At 41.1% G+C, this 13,003-nt stretch overlaps 1 long non-coding RNA gene across 1 annotated transcript; it reads left to right on the forward strand.

Moving 5' to 3' along the window:
- Positions 1-633: 633 nt before the first annotated feature.
- Positions 634-10,663, forward strand: LOC118496898. Its single transcript, XR_004899459.1, has 3 exons — positions 634-644; positions 7,848-7,854; positions 10,588-10,663. It is a non-coding gene; the product is annotated as an uncharacterized LOC118496898 (long non-coding RNA).
- The last annotated feature ends 2,340 nt before the right edge of the window (positions 10,664-13,003 follow it).

A 13,003-nucleotide genomic window follows, 5' to 3' on the forward strand; every position in this document is an offset into this window, starting at 1 on the left:
CATGTTTTCTAGCCATTGTTTCTTCTTCTTCTCCTTCTGATATCTCTGTTATGTGGATATTATTATATTTCATATTGTCTTGCAATTCTCCTAATCCTTCTTCATTCTTTCTGAGCCTCTTTTCCTTTTCTTCCTTTTTCTGGATGTTTTTTCTACTTTGTCTTCCAACTCACTGATCTGATCTTGTGCTTCATTGAGACTGCTTTTGATTCCTTCTATTGTGTTCTTCAATTCAGAAATTGTGTTCTTCATTTTCTCTTGGCCTTTATTGATAGTTTCTATTTCCCTTTTCATGTTGCTGGAGTTTGCAGTGAGTTCATTGTAGTTTCCTGTAGTTTGTTGTAATACACTGTGAGTTAATTGAGCTTCCTGATAACCATTGCTTTCAACTCAATATCTGATAGTTGAGTTGCCTCCGTTTCATGTAGCATTCTTTCTGAGGCTTCCTCCTTTCCTTTCATTTGGGATTGTTTCTTTGCCTTCCCATTGTTTGTGAGACTCTTCTTGTTAGCCTCAGCTTCTTAAATTGATCTCTTCTGGCTCCCTGGGTTTATGATGTCAACTTCTGTGGTAGAATACCTGTGAGATTCAGTTGTGCAGTCTCCTTGGTGTCCTGATCTCACTGGTCTTGGGCTGTCATTTAAGTTGGCGCTGTGCTTGTCTTTGGGTTTTGATTGTTGTTGGGTCTTTCCTTTGTTGATCCTTCCCACCAGCTGGTTGAGTGAGGGTCACTGTGTCCACTGCATCCTGTACTTTGTTATGCTGGTGAGGGTAGGTTGTGTTGAAGCTGGTTCTTCCATGTGTACAAGGTTTTGAGGATCCTCTCTTGCTCTTGTTAGTATTTTTTTTCTGGGTAATTTCTCCACTATTTAGTTGTATTTCCACACAGGTCCTGGATTGAGGTTACTGTGGCTTCCATTCCCTCCTTCACCTTCTTCTCTCTTTATTTGTTGGTGGTTCCTTTGTTGGTATGTTTCCTCTTCCATTGGGTATCCTGGTTTTCACAGCTCCCACATACTCTTTTTTTGTGATCAGTTGGAAGTGGAAGGCAAAATGGTTTTAAAATAGCAAGAGGGTATCCTATGATATTTACAGTAGCCACTGGTAGAGAAGGGATAGGAGATCCTTTGGCTAAGTATAGTGTTAACCTTGATGTTCCACCCAACTAGCCACTTTTTAGAAAGGATGGAAAGAAGATCAGACTCTTTTGGGGGAGGGAAGTGTTGTGAGTTGTATCTAGAAGGCAGTGAGTTTGTGGGATGTAAGGGGAGAATAAAGAATAGTAAATAGGTGTAGTGTGTGAGAGAATAGAGTTAACCACTACAATAATAGAGTTTAGGAAACCATGGAGTTGGCTAATGTCTGGGAGTGGTGTTTTGTAGTATTTACAGTTGTATGGAACAGCTATTATTTACAATAATGTTAGAGCAACAATCATGTGACAGAATCGATTTGGTCTGGATAACAAGTATAGGGAGTGTAGGACCTTGAGTAGTGTGCTAATGGAACACAAGTGAAGCGAAGGACAGTATATTAGCAATGCATTATGAAAGAGAGAACAGGGGAAACCTGTCAAATGATACAATGTAACCAGCCAAGCAAAGAAGGCTAAACAGAAAGAAGAGGAATACAAAAATACTATTAAAATAAAAGATGTAAGAGTAATGAAAAAAATAATAATAGAAATATGCAATAACTTGCAGGTTCTCTGTAATATCAAAGTGAAATTTGTCTCATTTTCTCAGATGTTGGAATGCCCCCTCTTTGCATCCAACTCTGGTCTTTTCACAATTCCAGGTTTCTTTTTGTCTTAGGTGTGGGTATTAAAAAAAGAAGCAGAAGAAAGGAGGAAGAGGAGATAAAATTGGAAAGAAAGGAAGAGGAATGAAATGGAAGAAGAGGAAAGAGAGGAAAAAGAAATGAGAGATAAAAAATTAAAAAATAGAAAATTGCTTTAAAAATGCATCTTTCTTGTTTTAAACTGGCCTCACCAGTTTTTCTGGTCTTGTTGACTGCAGCAGGCTTAGGGCTGAGTGTCTCCTCTCCCATAGGTATCAGCACTATGCCGATGGCTAGCTCTGCACTCTCCCCAGAGCTAGCCTGGTGTCTTTCCCAAGGGGCCTTGGGTGTGGGATCCAGTTTTCCTCAGAGTGAACTCTACCCGGGATTACCACTGTGGGCTGGGGCCTTCTGCAGTGCACACTCTCCCTGGGTTGCAGGCATGTGTGAATTTCCAGGCCGCCTCTGGTCCCACTGGGCGCACACCCTTCCCAGTGTTATGGGTGTCCGCAGGGCTTCCTGTGCCACCTTGGGGGTGCTGCCCAGCTGGGTGGGGAGGAGGCCAGAGCAATTGCTACTGGAGAAATTCCCCCAAACACTGTCTCTTTTTTCACTTTTTCTTTTCAAGAAATTCCTCCTACTCAGGCCTGCTGCTTGGTACAGCAACCTGGCCTCTCCCACAGTCCCAATTCTCCAGCCAGACTGAGGAATATCAGGTTCATTGTCCATGACAACCTGACTCTCTACTGTCCCCAGCTGGTGTCCACAGACTCTGTTGGTGCCCACAGCCCCTGTGTGTTTGCCACTTAGTCCTTATTCCCCTCTCTGTGACTTCAAGCAACCAGATCTCTCCTGGTGCTGCTCCAACCTTGTTTGGTCGGGGAGGAAGCTGTTGACCTAGCTCTCTCCCAAGAACCCTGTGGCAGACCCAGTGGGTGCCAGGCCTGGGGCTGCAGCGGCCCTGGTTCCTGAGCTGGTCCCTGGGATGTTATTATCCTGAAGCACTCTCCTTACCATCTGATTTCTCAATGTCTGCTACAATTTTTGTTCTCCAGTTTTATATATGCTGGGGGGTACTGTTGGCTGTTTGCTCTGTTCCTCTGTAGATCAGCTAGGTTTTCTTTGTGTGTAGGGAGAAGTGGAATCTGCTCCCTCCTGCCTCGCTACCATCTTCCTCCCATATATGTCTTTATACAATAAGGATTCAGTAAAGAAAAGGAATAACCTAATAATGCAGAGAAGAGAATTGGCTGCAAAATCTCTACCTAATAGTAAGACAAAAGAAGGAAAGGAAAACCACAAGATGCGTTTCATAATACCCTGAGCCCAGGAAACCCAGAATTAGCAGAAGGAAGATTTCTTTTGCCACCACCCCTGCTGCTAGATACCCAGAAAATAGAGCTCAGAGGGTGTCAGCTCCACCCTTGTATAATGAAGGAATGGTGTCTCCCTCAAAGACTCAGCAAATCACCCAATTTGGCCAGGGTGAATCCCTATCCAGAGCAGGACAATTCCTTTTGATACAATACCCTGTAAGTAGAATAAACCAGGAAAGCCAACCCACTGCTCGCTACTGGGCCCATACTCCATTTCCACTTCAGATTTACTGAATTAGAATATTCCAATATCTCATATAGGGAAGATCCTCAGAAAATGGTAGTTATTATCACCTTCTTTTTTGTCACTGGCCATCCAAACGGGCAGATGTAAGGCTGTCTTTAACATTCTGCTAATGGCAGAGGAAAGGCAGCTAGTATAAATAAGGTTAATGAAGAGGTTCATTACCTCCATCAAGAGATCCCAACAGGACCCCCCCTCTCCTCATCTAGGTCAATTCCCTTGACAGAGCCCAACTGGGATTCAAATAATGAGGATCTAGCCTTCCTAGAACATTGTAAAAGGTACCTATTGGAAGAACTTAAAAAGGGGTGCCTAAACAAAAGACCTTGAATATGATACAGCCCATTCAACAGAATAAAAGATCCTTCTGTATTTTCAGTAGGCATCTATCAGGCCTATTTAAAGCATACTGATGCTGACCCACAGGCACCAGAAATGTCTGAATGGTAAACATGAATTTTATTGGGCAAAGTGCCCCAAATATCAGAAGGAAGCTTCAATATTTAGATGGGGCACTAGGAATGAGTTCCTCCCAGCTGGCGGACATAGCCTTTAATGTTTTTCATGTCCAGGAAGCAAGGAGATTGAAGCAGGCCACTGTTTTCTTAGAAACAATGTATGGAAAGCAAAAGGAAAAATGGAATCCAAAAGAAGAGAAGCACAAATCAATGCAACTACTGCAAGGAGGAAGGCCATTGGAGAAAGGAGTGCTGAAACTCAAACGGAAATATAAAAAAGATAGAATCATTTTGCCAAGAAATGTTAGAAAGTAATGACAAATCTAATGATGAATGTGGAGTACAGGGGGCTTCCCTAGACACTTCTCAAATTGTTATTACTATTTCCTCACAGGAGCCCCCTACAACTGGCAGTGGGAAAGAAGCTAATTGACTTCCTCATAGATGCAGGAGCTACATACTCAGTGCTAAATACAAAACTAACCAAGAAAAGTTCCACTGCAGTGTTGGCTACTGGAGTGACTGGACGATTTCAAAAACAGGTGATCCTTCAACCTCTAGAATGCCACCAAGGGGATGAAAACCTTGTGCATAGTTTTTTCTGCATGCCAAACTGCCCCATTCCATTGTTGAGTTGAGATTAAAATTCCTCTTTCAGAAAGGGACAGTACTTCCCAAAGCTAAGTGACAATGTTATTATTTTGTTATTATTCTTTGATACTTTATGATCATGTGTGGACTAATAATGCCTTTGTCCACATTTCCTAGACAGTGGTTTGCTCAGAAAACTTATCTCACTGTTGGGTGACTGCCGAAAGCCTCACTCAGGATTTGATCATGGGGATCCTTAGTCTCTCCAGTTTCTGATTTTATTACATTTCCCCCTGAACTACTAGGCACACCCATCACTAAATATTTGCTTGCTTGTATACACAATAGGACTCACTTTGAAAACTCACCTGCAATACTGCCTCTTGAAATATGAAGGAGTAGCTTCTATGGTCAATTAATATTTAACAAAGGGATCAGCAGCATAAAATGAAGTAAAAATAGCCTCTTTAACAAATGGTGTTGGGAGAACTGGACAGCTACATGCAAAAAAGTGAAACTCAATCACCAACTTACACCATACAATAAAACAAATTCAAGGTGAATAAAAGACTTAAATGTAAGTCATGACACCATAAAAATCCTTCAGAAGAACATACACAAGAAAATATAAGATATTCCATGCAGCAACATTTTCATTGATATATCCCCTAGAGCAAGGGACATAAAGTAAAGAATAAACAAATGGGATCTCATCAAATTAAAAAGCTTTTGCGTGGCTAAAGAAAACAGCATTAAAATGAAAAGAGAACCAACTATATGGGAAAACATATTTGACAATGATATCCCGGACAAGGGTTTGATCTCCAAAATATATAAAGAACTCACATGACTCCACTCCAGGAAGACGAAAAACCCAATTAAAAAAAGGGCAGAAGACTTGAACAGACACTTCTGCAAGGAGGACATACAGAGGGTCCAGAGACATATGAAAAGATGCTCAGCATCACTAGCCATCAGAGAGAGGTAAATTAAAACCACAATGAGATACCACTTCACACTGGTCAGAATGGCCATCATAAACAAAGCAAGAAACAATAAGTGCTGGTGAGGTTGTGGAGAAAAGGGAACCCTAGTGCACTGTTAGTGGGATTGCAAACTGGTGCAGCCACTATGGAAAATAGTATGGAATTTTCTCAGAAATCTAAAAATGGAACTGCTTTTTGACTCAGCAATTCCACTGCTGGAATTATATCCTAAGAACACTGAAACACCAATCCAAGAAAACCTATGAACCCCAATGTTCACAGGAACACAATTTACAGTAGTCAAGTGTTGGAAGCAACCATAAGTGCCCATCAGTAAATGAATGGATGAAAAAACTATGGTGCATTTACATGATGTAATACTACACAGTAGAAAGAAAGAAGGAGTTCCTGTCCTTTGCAACAGCATGGATTGAACTGGGGAACGTGATGCTAAGTGAAATAAACCAGACTGTGAAAAACAAATACCACGTGATCTCACCTTTAAGTGGAACCTAATCAATAAAACAAATAAGGAAGCAAAATATAACCAGAGACACTGAAATTAAGAACAATTTGACAGTAACCAGAGGGGAGATGGGAGGGAATAATGTAGGGGAGAGGGGGCTTCCAGGAACAACTATAAAGGACACATGGACAAAACCAAGGTGGGGTGAATCAGGGGAGGGAGATGGGGATTGCTGGGGTCGGGGGAGAGGGTGGGGGAAAAGGCAGACAACTGTATTTGAACAACAGTAACATTAAAAAAAAGGAAAAAAAGAAATATCAAGGAGTCTACCAGATTCACTTGTTCAGTAGTGCCATCCTGTAGACACTGCCTATCCACTTTCCAAAGACTGCAATCCTTCTTTCTTGTGTAAAGGCTTCCCTCCATTCTTGACCTTTTTCTTCTTTTAGTAGATAGCGAGAATCTCTGGACCTGGAGATAGGTAAGACTACTGTCCTTGACAGCAGGAAGAAGCTACAGAAGATGAGACCTCCATTCATTTACCCTTGTAAAATTACAAGGGTCCAGAGTCTTAAAGGGGAGAATTGTTACCATAGGCAACTGTCAGAACATGGGCCTGGCTGGCCACTTCAGAGGACTGGCCCATGCAGGGGCTGGGCTGAGGATCCAGATGTTCTGGGACTCAGGGGTGCCCTTCAGACTCGAGTTGGCTCACCTTGGAATACCAGCACAATGTCCAGTGTCAGGAGGTGGGCCAAGAGCTGCTGCATCTCTAGGCTTCCTGATGGTGGCTCCTGCAGTTTCCCCCATCTACCATAGACAGTCAGAGAGCCTTCCCCATTGACCAAGATGACACAGGGGAAAGTTCTTACACCGAGCATGTCAAAAGTTAGAAAAATAAATGGATAGGGTCTGCGCACAACAAAAGCTAGCAAGATATTTGATAGGAAAAAAAAAGCCCTCCCCTCCATATCCCTATAAGAACTACAGGTTTGAGCAGGAAGGGTAGATGGCCTTTGACATAGGACACCACCATTCTTCTACGTGCAGCACTTGAATAAACCTCTTATCTTTTGTACCAGCACCTGTCTCACAAGTTTGGCTTTCATTACAGGAGGCAGCTGAGCCTGCATTTTTTGGTTACAGTGATAGTGAGTATCCTTGCCATGTTCCTGACTCTTACTGGATGTTTCTATTTTAATTATGAATTTGTAGTGAGGTTTTCATACACGCTTTGTATCATAGGAGTTTATTATTTTGTTGAGTTTTTCTTATGAATAAATGTGAAATCATATTAAGTGCTTATTCTACATGAATTCATATAATCTTATGGTTTTTCCTTTAGCCTGATGAGAATAGATATGTTAATAGTTGTTTGTAATGTAAATACCCTTACACTGCTGGAAGAGAGTTATTTTGGTTACATATCTTGAGATAGATATTTGGAAATAGTCCAGATTTTATGGAGGTTTTTTTTTCCCTCTGTGGAAATAAATGAAGACCAACCAAATCAGAGAAAGTAAGGGCTATTTATTTATTTATTCAGAGCTTTCTATATCAGAGGAGTCAACTACCATCATTTGTATTTTGGCAGAGACCCAAAGACTGGAAGAGGAATGGTAAAGTTTGGTAGTGGAAGAAGGGAGAGCTTCAGGTGTGCCCTGGCCTAGGGGAGCTGGATGTAGGCTAACCATGTGACTGTTTGGAGGAGCATATTTGGCTATTTCTGGGTCTTAAGTTGGAAATAGGGTCAAAATTAGGGAAGCTGTCTGTCAATAACCAATTCTGGCTATTTAGTCAATTATTACAGGGGTTATTGTTTGTTATCTTGGATTGGTTGTTATAGGTAGTGTCTGACTTCCTACAAGTCTGATCTGTAGAGAGCAGGCTGGACACCTGGGCTGGTGTCTATAGATGATGGTTGGTTTCCTGGGTTGGATGCTGTAGATTGTGGGTCTGAGTTCTATCTCTCTTTGTGATCTAGCCATTGTCTGTTTGTATATTCAGTCTTTCACCATAGGGAGTCTCAGTTTCAGCCCCACATCTTCCCAAGGCCAAGGCTCTTACTCTTACTCCTATAAGAGCATCAGAATCTGAGTGCCTCACACACCTGAGCCACTTACCTACATAGTTTCCATGTCTTCTCCTTTTCCTCCCTTGTTTGCTGCACTGTTTTTCAACTTCTTTTGGTTTCCAGATCTTGGCTTTCTCTCCTGGTCCCTCATTTTCTATCAGTTTCTCTTGGCTTTAAAAATCTATTTGTTTTATTTTTATTTACTATTTCTGTACGCTTGTAGCAGAGGATGTTCAGGTTCTGCAGTTTGCCAAGTTGCTGGTACCAGAAGTTTCCAAGCATCTTTTAGCTGGGAAACACTTTTATTCATTTTTTCCCCCTCAAAAACACCCATTAGCTGTGTCTTATAGAGGGCTCAAGCTTGTAGCACTAAGCAAGATCTGGTCCTCAGTCATATTTTGTTTGTTTTTCAAGTTCTGATGTAAATACTTTGTAGATGTCATATCCTTGATATTCACCAAATATTTAAAATTTGTGGTGATTATTTACAAAAAATATTCATAATTTTTTTTCTTTCCTAAACCCTATACTCTTGCACCTCTGTGATTTGATACAGCCCCTCCCCCACTCTGGGCTGGCCTGACACTTGCTTTGGCCACTAAAATGTAGCAGAAATTACAGTATTCTGGTTCCCAGCCTAGATCTCAAGAGGCTCTGCACATTTCCACTGTGGCTCTTGGAACTGCTCTGCTGCCTGATGAAAAAGCCCAGCTAAACTGCTGGATGATGGAAGACACATAGAACAGAGAAAGACTGTGACAGAGGAGGTCATCCTTCATCAGGTGGTTCTTGGTCAACGTGCTGTTACTGTGGACAAATAGTGAGGCCAGCTAACACTAGGTGGGCCCAGTCCACACATAAACCATCAGCTGAGCCCAGTTCAACTCACTGACCCACAAAATCATGAGCTAAATAAATAGTTGTTGTTTTAATCTGGTAAATTCTGGCTCAGTTTTATTGTGCAGCTAAAGCTTGTTGACACAGTGTCCTTGACTGTGTTGTATCTGAGTTTGTAATCTGTGTCCTCTAGTATCAAAGACTTTGTGCTGGGTCCTGGGTACCCAGCCTGGGGTAAGTAGAAAGAAGCTGCCAAGTGAAGTGTGGCAGTGTGCACTTGTACCCCAGGCAGGTCCTGGGTGGCATGGAGGTTTTGTAGTGGGCATTTAGATCTGCAGTGTAAAAGTAGAAAAGTGAGCCCTTTAAATCCAGGTATCATAGGATGGGAGTTGGAGTATTTGCAGAGAAAGGAAGGGAGATTCTCAACTCACCTTAGAGGAACAGTAGTTGGGAAACTGGGCTGAGTGTGGGGTGGGGGAAATGTGTTGGATAGGGACTCAGGCTATAGCCACAGGTTTGATAGTAGCTTGCTATGTGGCTTTGAAATCATCTCTCTTCTCTGAGCCCATTGTTTCTCATCTAACAACAAAGGGGGTTGGTATGAAATTCTGGTCTCCATGCTCCTAGGAGACTCAGAAGCCACAATGGTTAGATGGGCACCTGCTGGGCTGGGTATCCTGTGTTCTGGGGTTTTGCCCAGCAGGTGGCCCTCTAACTATTATGCTTTTTGTGTCCTGTGTTCTGAGGTCTTTTGTTTGTTCAAGAACCTAGGCAGGCTCTGCTCTTTCTTCCTCTTTTCTGTGCTGTGCTCTTTCTTTTCCACTATGGTCTGGTCCCTGGAAACTTGCTCCTAGGTAGCTAACAGCCAATCCCTGCCTAAAGTCCCTAGGCTGCACAGAAACCCCAACAGCTTTGGGTGTTGGGGATCCAGGCATCTCCCCTCTTTTTATACATGATCTGGGAAGACTGGCACATAGGCTGATTCAGATATTCTGGAATTTCAGCTTCCAGATTCTGGTCCAAGTCAACCACTTTGGAACATTATCAATCAGATACATTTTGTGGCTAGTAACAGGTACCCAATCTAGAGCTACATAAGAAGAAAGAGTTATTTTAGATTGGTCCCAGTTATGTCAGCCCATATATCCCCATTCCCTCTGTAAGCCAGCTTGGTGTGGGTTCTGCACTTATTTAGTACCAACTATATCTGGTATTATTTTAGGGTAGAAATGACAGAGTTTTTGTTCTCATGGAACTTACATTTTATCAGAGGGGAAAAAGCAATCTGTAGGTACACATATAGGTCCAGTCACCTTCAGGTAATAAATCTAGTTTTCTGGGATAAGGTCCCAACTGAAGACACTGTTTTGGGAGACTAAACAGCTGTTGGGACTAGCCATATGGGGAGTGATAGCTACGAGATTTCTGCAATTAACTGGCTACTTCTGACTATGCATGAAGGTTTACAGAAAGAAACTAACGAGCTCAGACCTTTAAAATCTCAGCTTAAGACACAAACAGTTAGGGAACTTCTACAATGTCCCTAAAACAGCCTCTGTTCCTTTGTAGCTACATGGCTGATTCAGCCACAAGTACAACTTTAAATTTGATCAAGGGGTTTTGGAATAACAACGTAAATTGAGTTAACAGCCATAACATCAAGGCTGAGCCACTGATTGGAAAGGAGAGGAACACTGAAAATTGGAACAGGGGAATTTTATCTGTAAACAGCTCCTCCCTGTCTCAACAATCAGCTGATGTTACAGATACACTAAGGCTCAGCAGACTTTTCTGTAAAGGGTTGGTGGTAAATATTTTAGGCTTTATGGGCCACACAGTCTCTGTTGCAGCTGTTCAACTCTCCTTTTCTAATGTGAAAGTAGCCAGTGACAATACAGAAATAAATGTGTCTGCCAGATGTCAATAACTTTTATTTTTATTTTTAAAAATTATTTTATTGTTGTTGACGGTTGTCTGTATGTTCTTCCTATTGATACACTCCACCCCAGCCAAAATTTTCTCCCTCCCTTGCTTCCATCACCCTCCTTGGTTTTGTCCATGTATCTTTTATAGTAGTTCCTGAAAACAATTCCCTCCATTGATGCCTCTCACTTCCCCTCTGGTTACTGTCAGATTGTTCTTAATTTCAGGTTCTCGGTTATATTTTGCTTGCCTTTTTCTTTTGTTGATTATGTTCCAGTAGAGGTGAGATCCTATGGCATTTGTCCCTCACCACCAGGCTTATTCACTTAACATAATGCTCCCCAGTTCAATCCATGTTGTGCAAAGGGCAGGAGCTCCTTCTTTCTCTATGCTGCATAGTATTCCATTGTGTAACTGTACCATAGTTTTTTGATCCATTCATTTACTGATAGGCACTTAGGTAATTCCAGCACTTGGCTATTGTAAATTGTGCTGCTGTGAACATTGGGGTGCATAGATTCTCTTGGATTGGTGTTTCAGGGTTCTTAGAATATAATCCCAACAGTAGAATTGCTGGGTCAAAAGGCAGTTCCATGTTTAGTTTTTTGAGGAGATTCCATACTGTTTTCCATAGTGCTGCACCAGTTTGCAATCCCACTAAACAGTGCACTAGGGTTCCCTTCCTCTACATCCTTTCAGCATTTGTTGCTTTTTAATTTGCTTCTAATGGCCTTTCTGACCAGTATGAAGTGGTATCTCATTGTGGTTTTAATTTGTATCTCTCGATGGCTAGTGAAGCTGAGCATCTTTTCATATGCCTCTGGACCCTCTGTAGGTCCTCTTTGGAGAAATGTCTGTTCAAGTTTTTTGCCCATTTTTTAATTGGGATTTTTGTCTTCCTGGAGTGGAGTTGTGTGAGCTCTTTATATATTTTGGAGATCAAACCCTTGTCCAGGAAGTCATTGGCAAATATGTTTTCCCAATGGTTGGTTTTCTTTTTATTTAATGCTGTTTTCTTTAGCCATGCAGAAGCTTCTTAATTTGATGAGGTCTCATTTGTTATTCTTTCTTTTATGTCCCTTGCTCTAGGGGACATATCAGTGAAAACATTGCTGCATGGAATATCTGAGATTTTCCTGTCTATGTTCTCCTTTAGGACTTTTATGGTATCACGGCTTATATTTAAGTCTTTATTCACCTTGAATTTATTTTTTGTATGGTGTAAGTTGGTGATTGAGTTTCACTTTTTTGCATGTAGCTGTCCAGATGTCCCAACACCATTTATTGAAGCGGCTATTTTTACTCCATTTGATGCTGCTGCCCACTTTGTTGAATATTAATTGACCTTAGACACTTGTGTTTATTTCTGGGCTCTCTGTTCTCTTCAATTGATCTATGTGCTTGTTCTCATGCCAGTACCAGGCTGTTTTGATTACAGTGGCCTTGTAAGAGAGTTTGATATCAGGTATTGTGATGCTTCTTACTTTTTTCTTCTTTCTGAAAATTGCTGCAGCTATTTGGGGTCACTTACGATCCTGTATAAACTTCTGAAATGTTTGTTCTATATCTGTGAAATATGTCATTCATGGTTTAATAGGGATTGCATTGAATCTATAAATTGCTTGGGTAGTGTGGACATTTTGATGATGTTAGTTCTTCCAATCCATGAGGATGGTATATGCTTCCATTTGTTTATGTCTTCCTTAATTTTTTTCTTCAGTGTTGTCTTGTTTTCTGAGTACAGGTCTTTTACATCCTTGGTTAGATTTATTTATGGGTACTTTATTTTTCTTGTTGCCATATCAAGTGGGATTTTTTCCTGATTTCTCTTTCTGGTATTTCATTGTTGGTGTATAAAAATATCTTTGATTTCTGGATATTGACTTTGTATCCTGCTGTTTTTCCAAATTCGCTTATTAGATTGAATAGTTTTTTGTTGAGTCTATAGGATTTTCTATGTACACTATCATGTTATCTGCAGACAATGACAGTTTTCCTTCCTCCTTTCCAATTTAGATGCATTTTATTTTATTTTTTCTTGTCTGATTGTGTGGCTAGGACTTCCAATCCTTTGCTGAATAGGAGTGGTGAATGTGGGCATCCTTGTCTTGTTACTGATCATAGTGGGAAAGCTCTAAGTTTTTGTCCGTTGAGTATGTTGTTGGCTGTAGGTCTCTCATGTATGGTCTTTATTATGTTGAGGAATGCTCCCTGTATTCTCACTTTGCTGTGTGTTTTTATCATAAATGGATGCTGTACCTTATCAAAT

This window comes from Phyllostomus discolor, chromosome 9 (assembly GCF_004126475.2).
Source record: "Phyllostomus discolor isolate MPI-MPIP mPhyDis1 chromosome 9, mPhyDis1.pri.v3, whole genome shotgun sequence".
Taxonomy (NCBI): Eukaryota; Metazoa; Chordata; class Mammalia; order Chiroptera; family Phyllostomidae; genus Phyllostomus; species Phyllostomus discolor.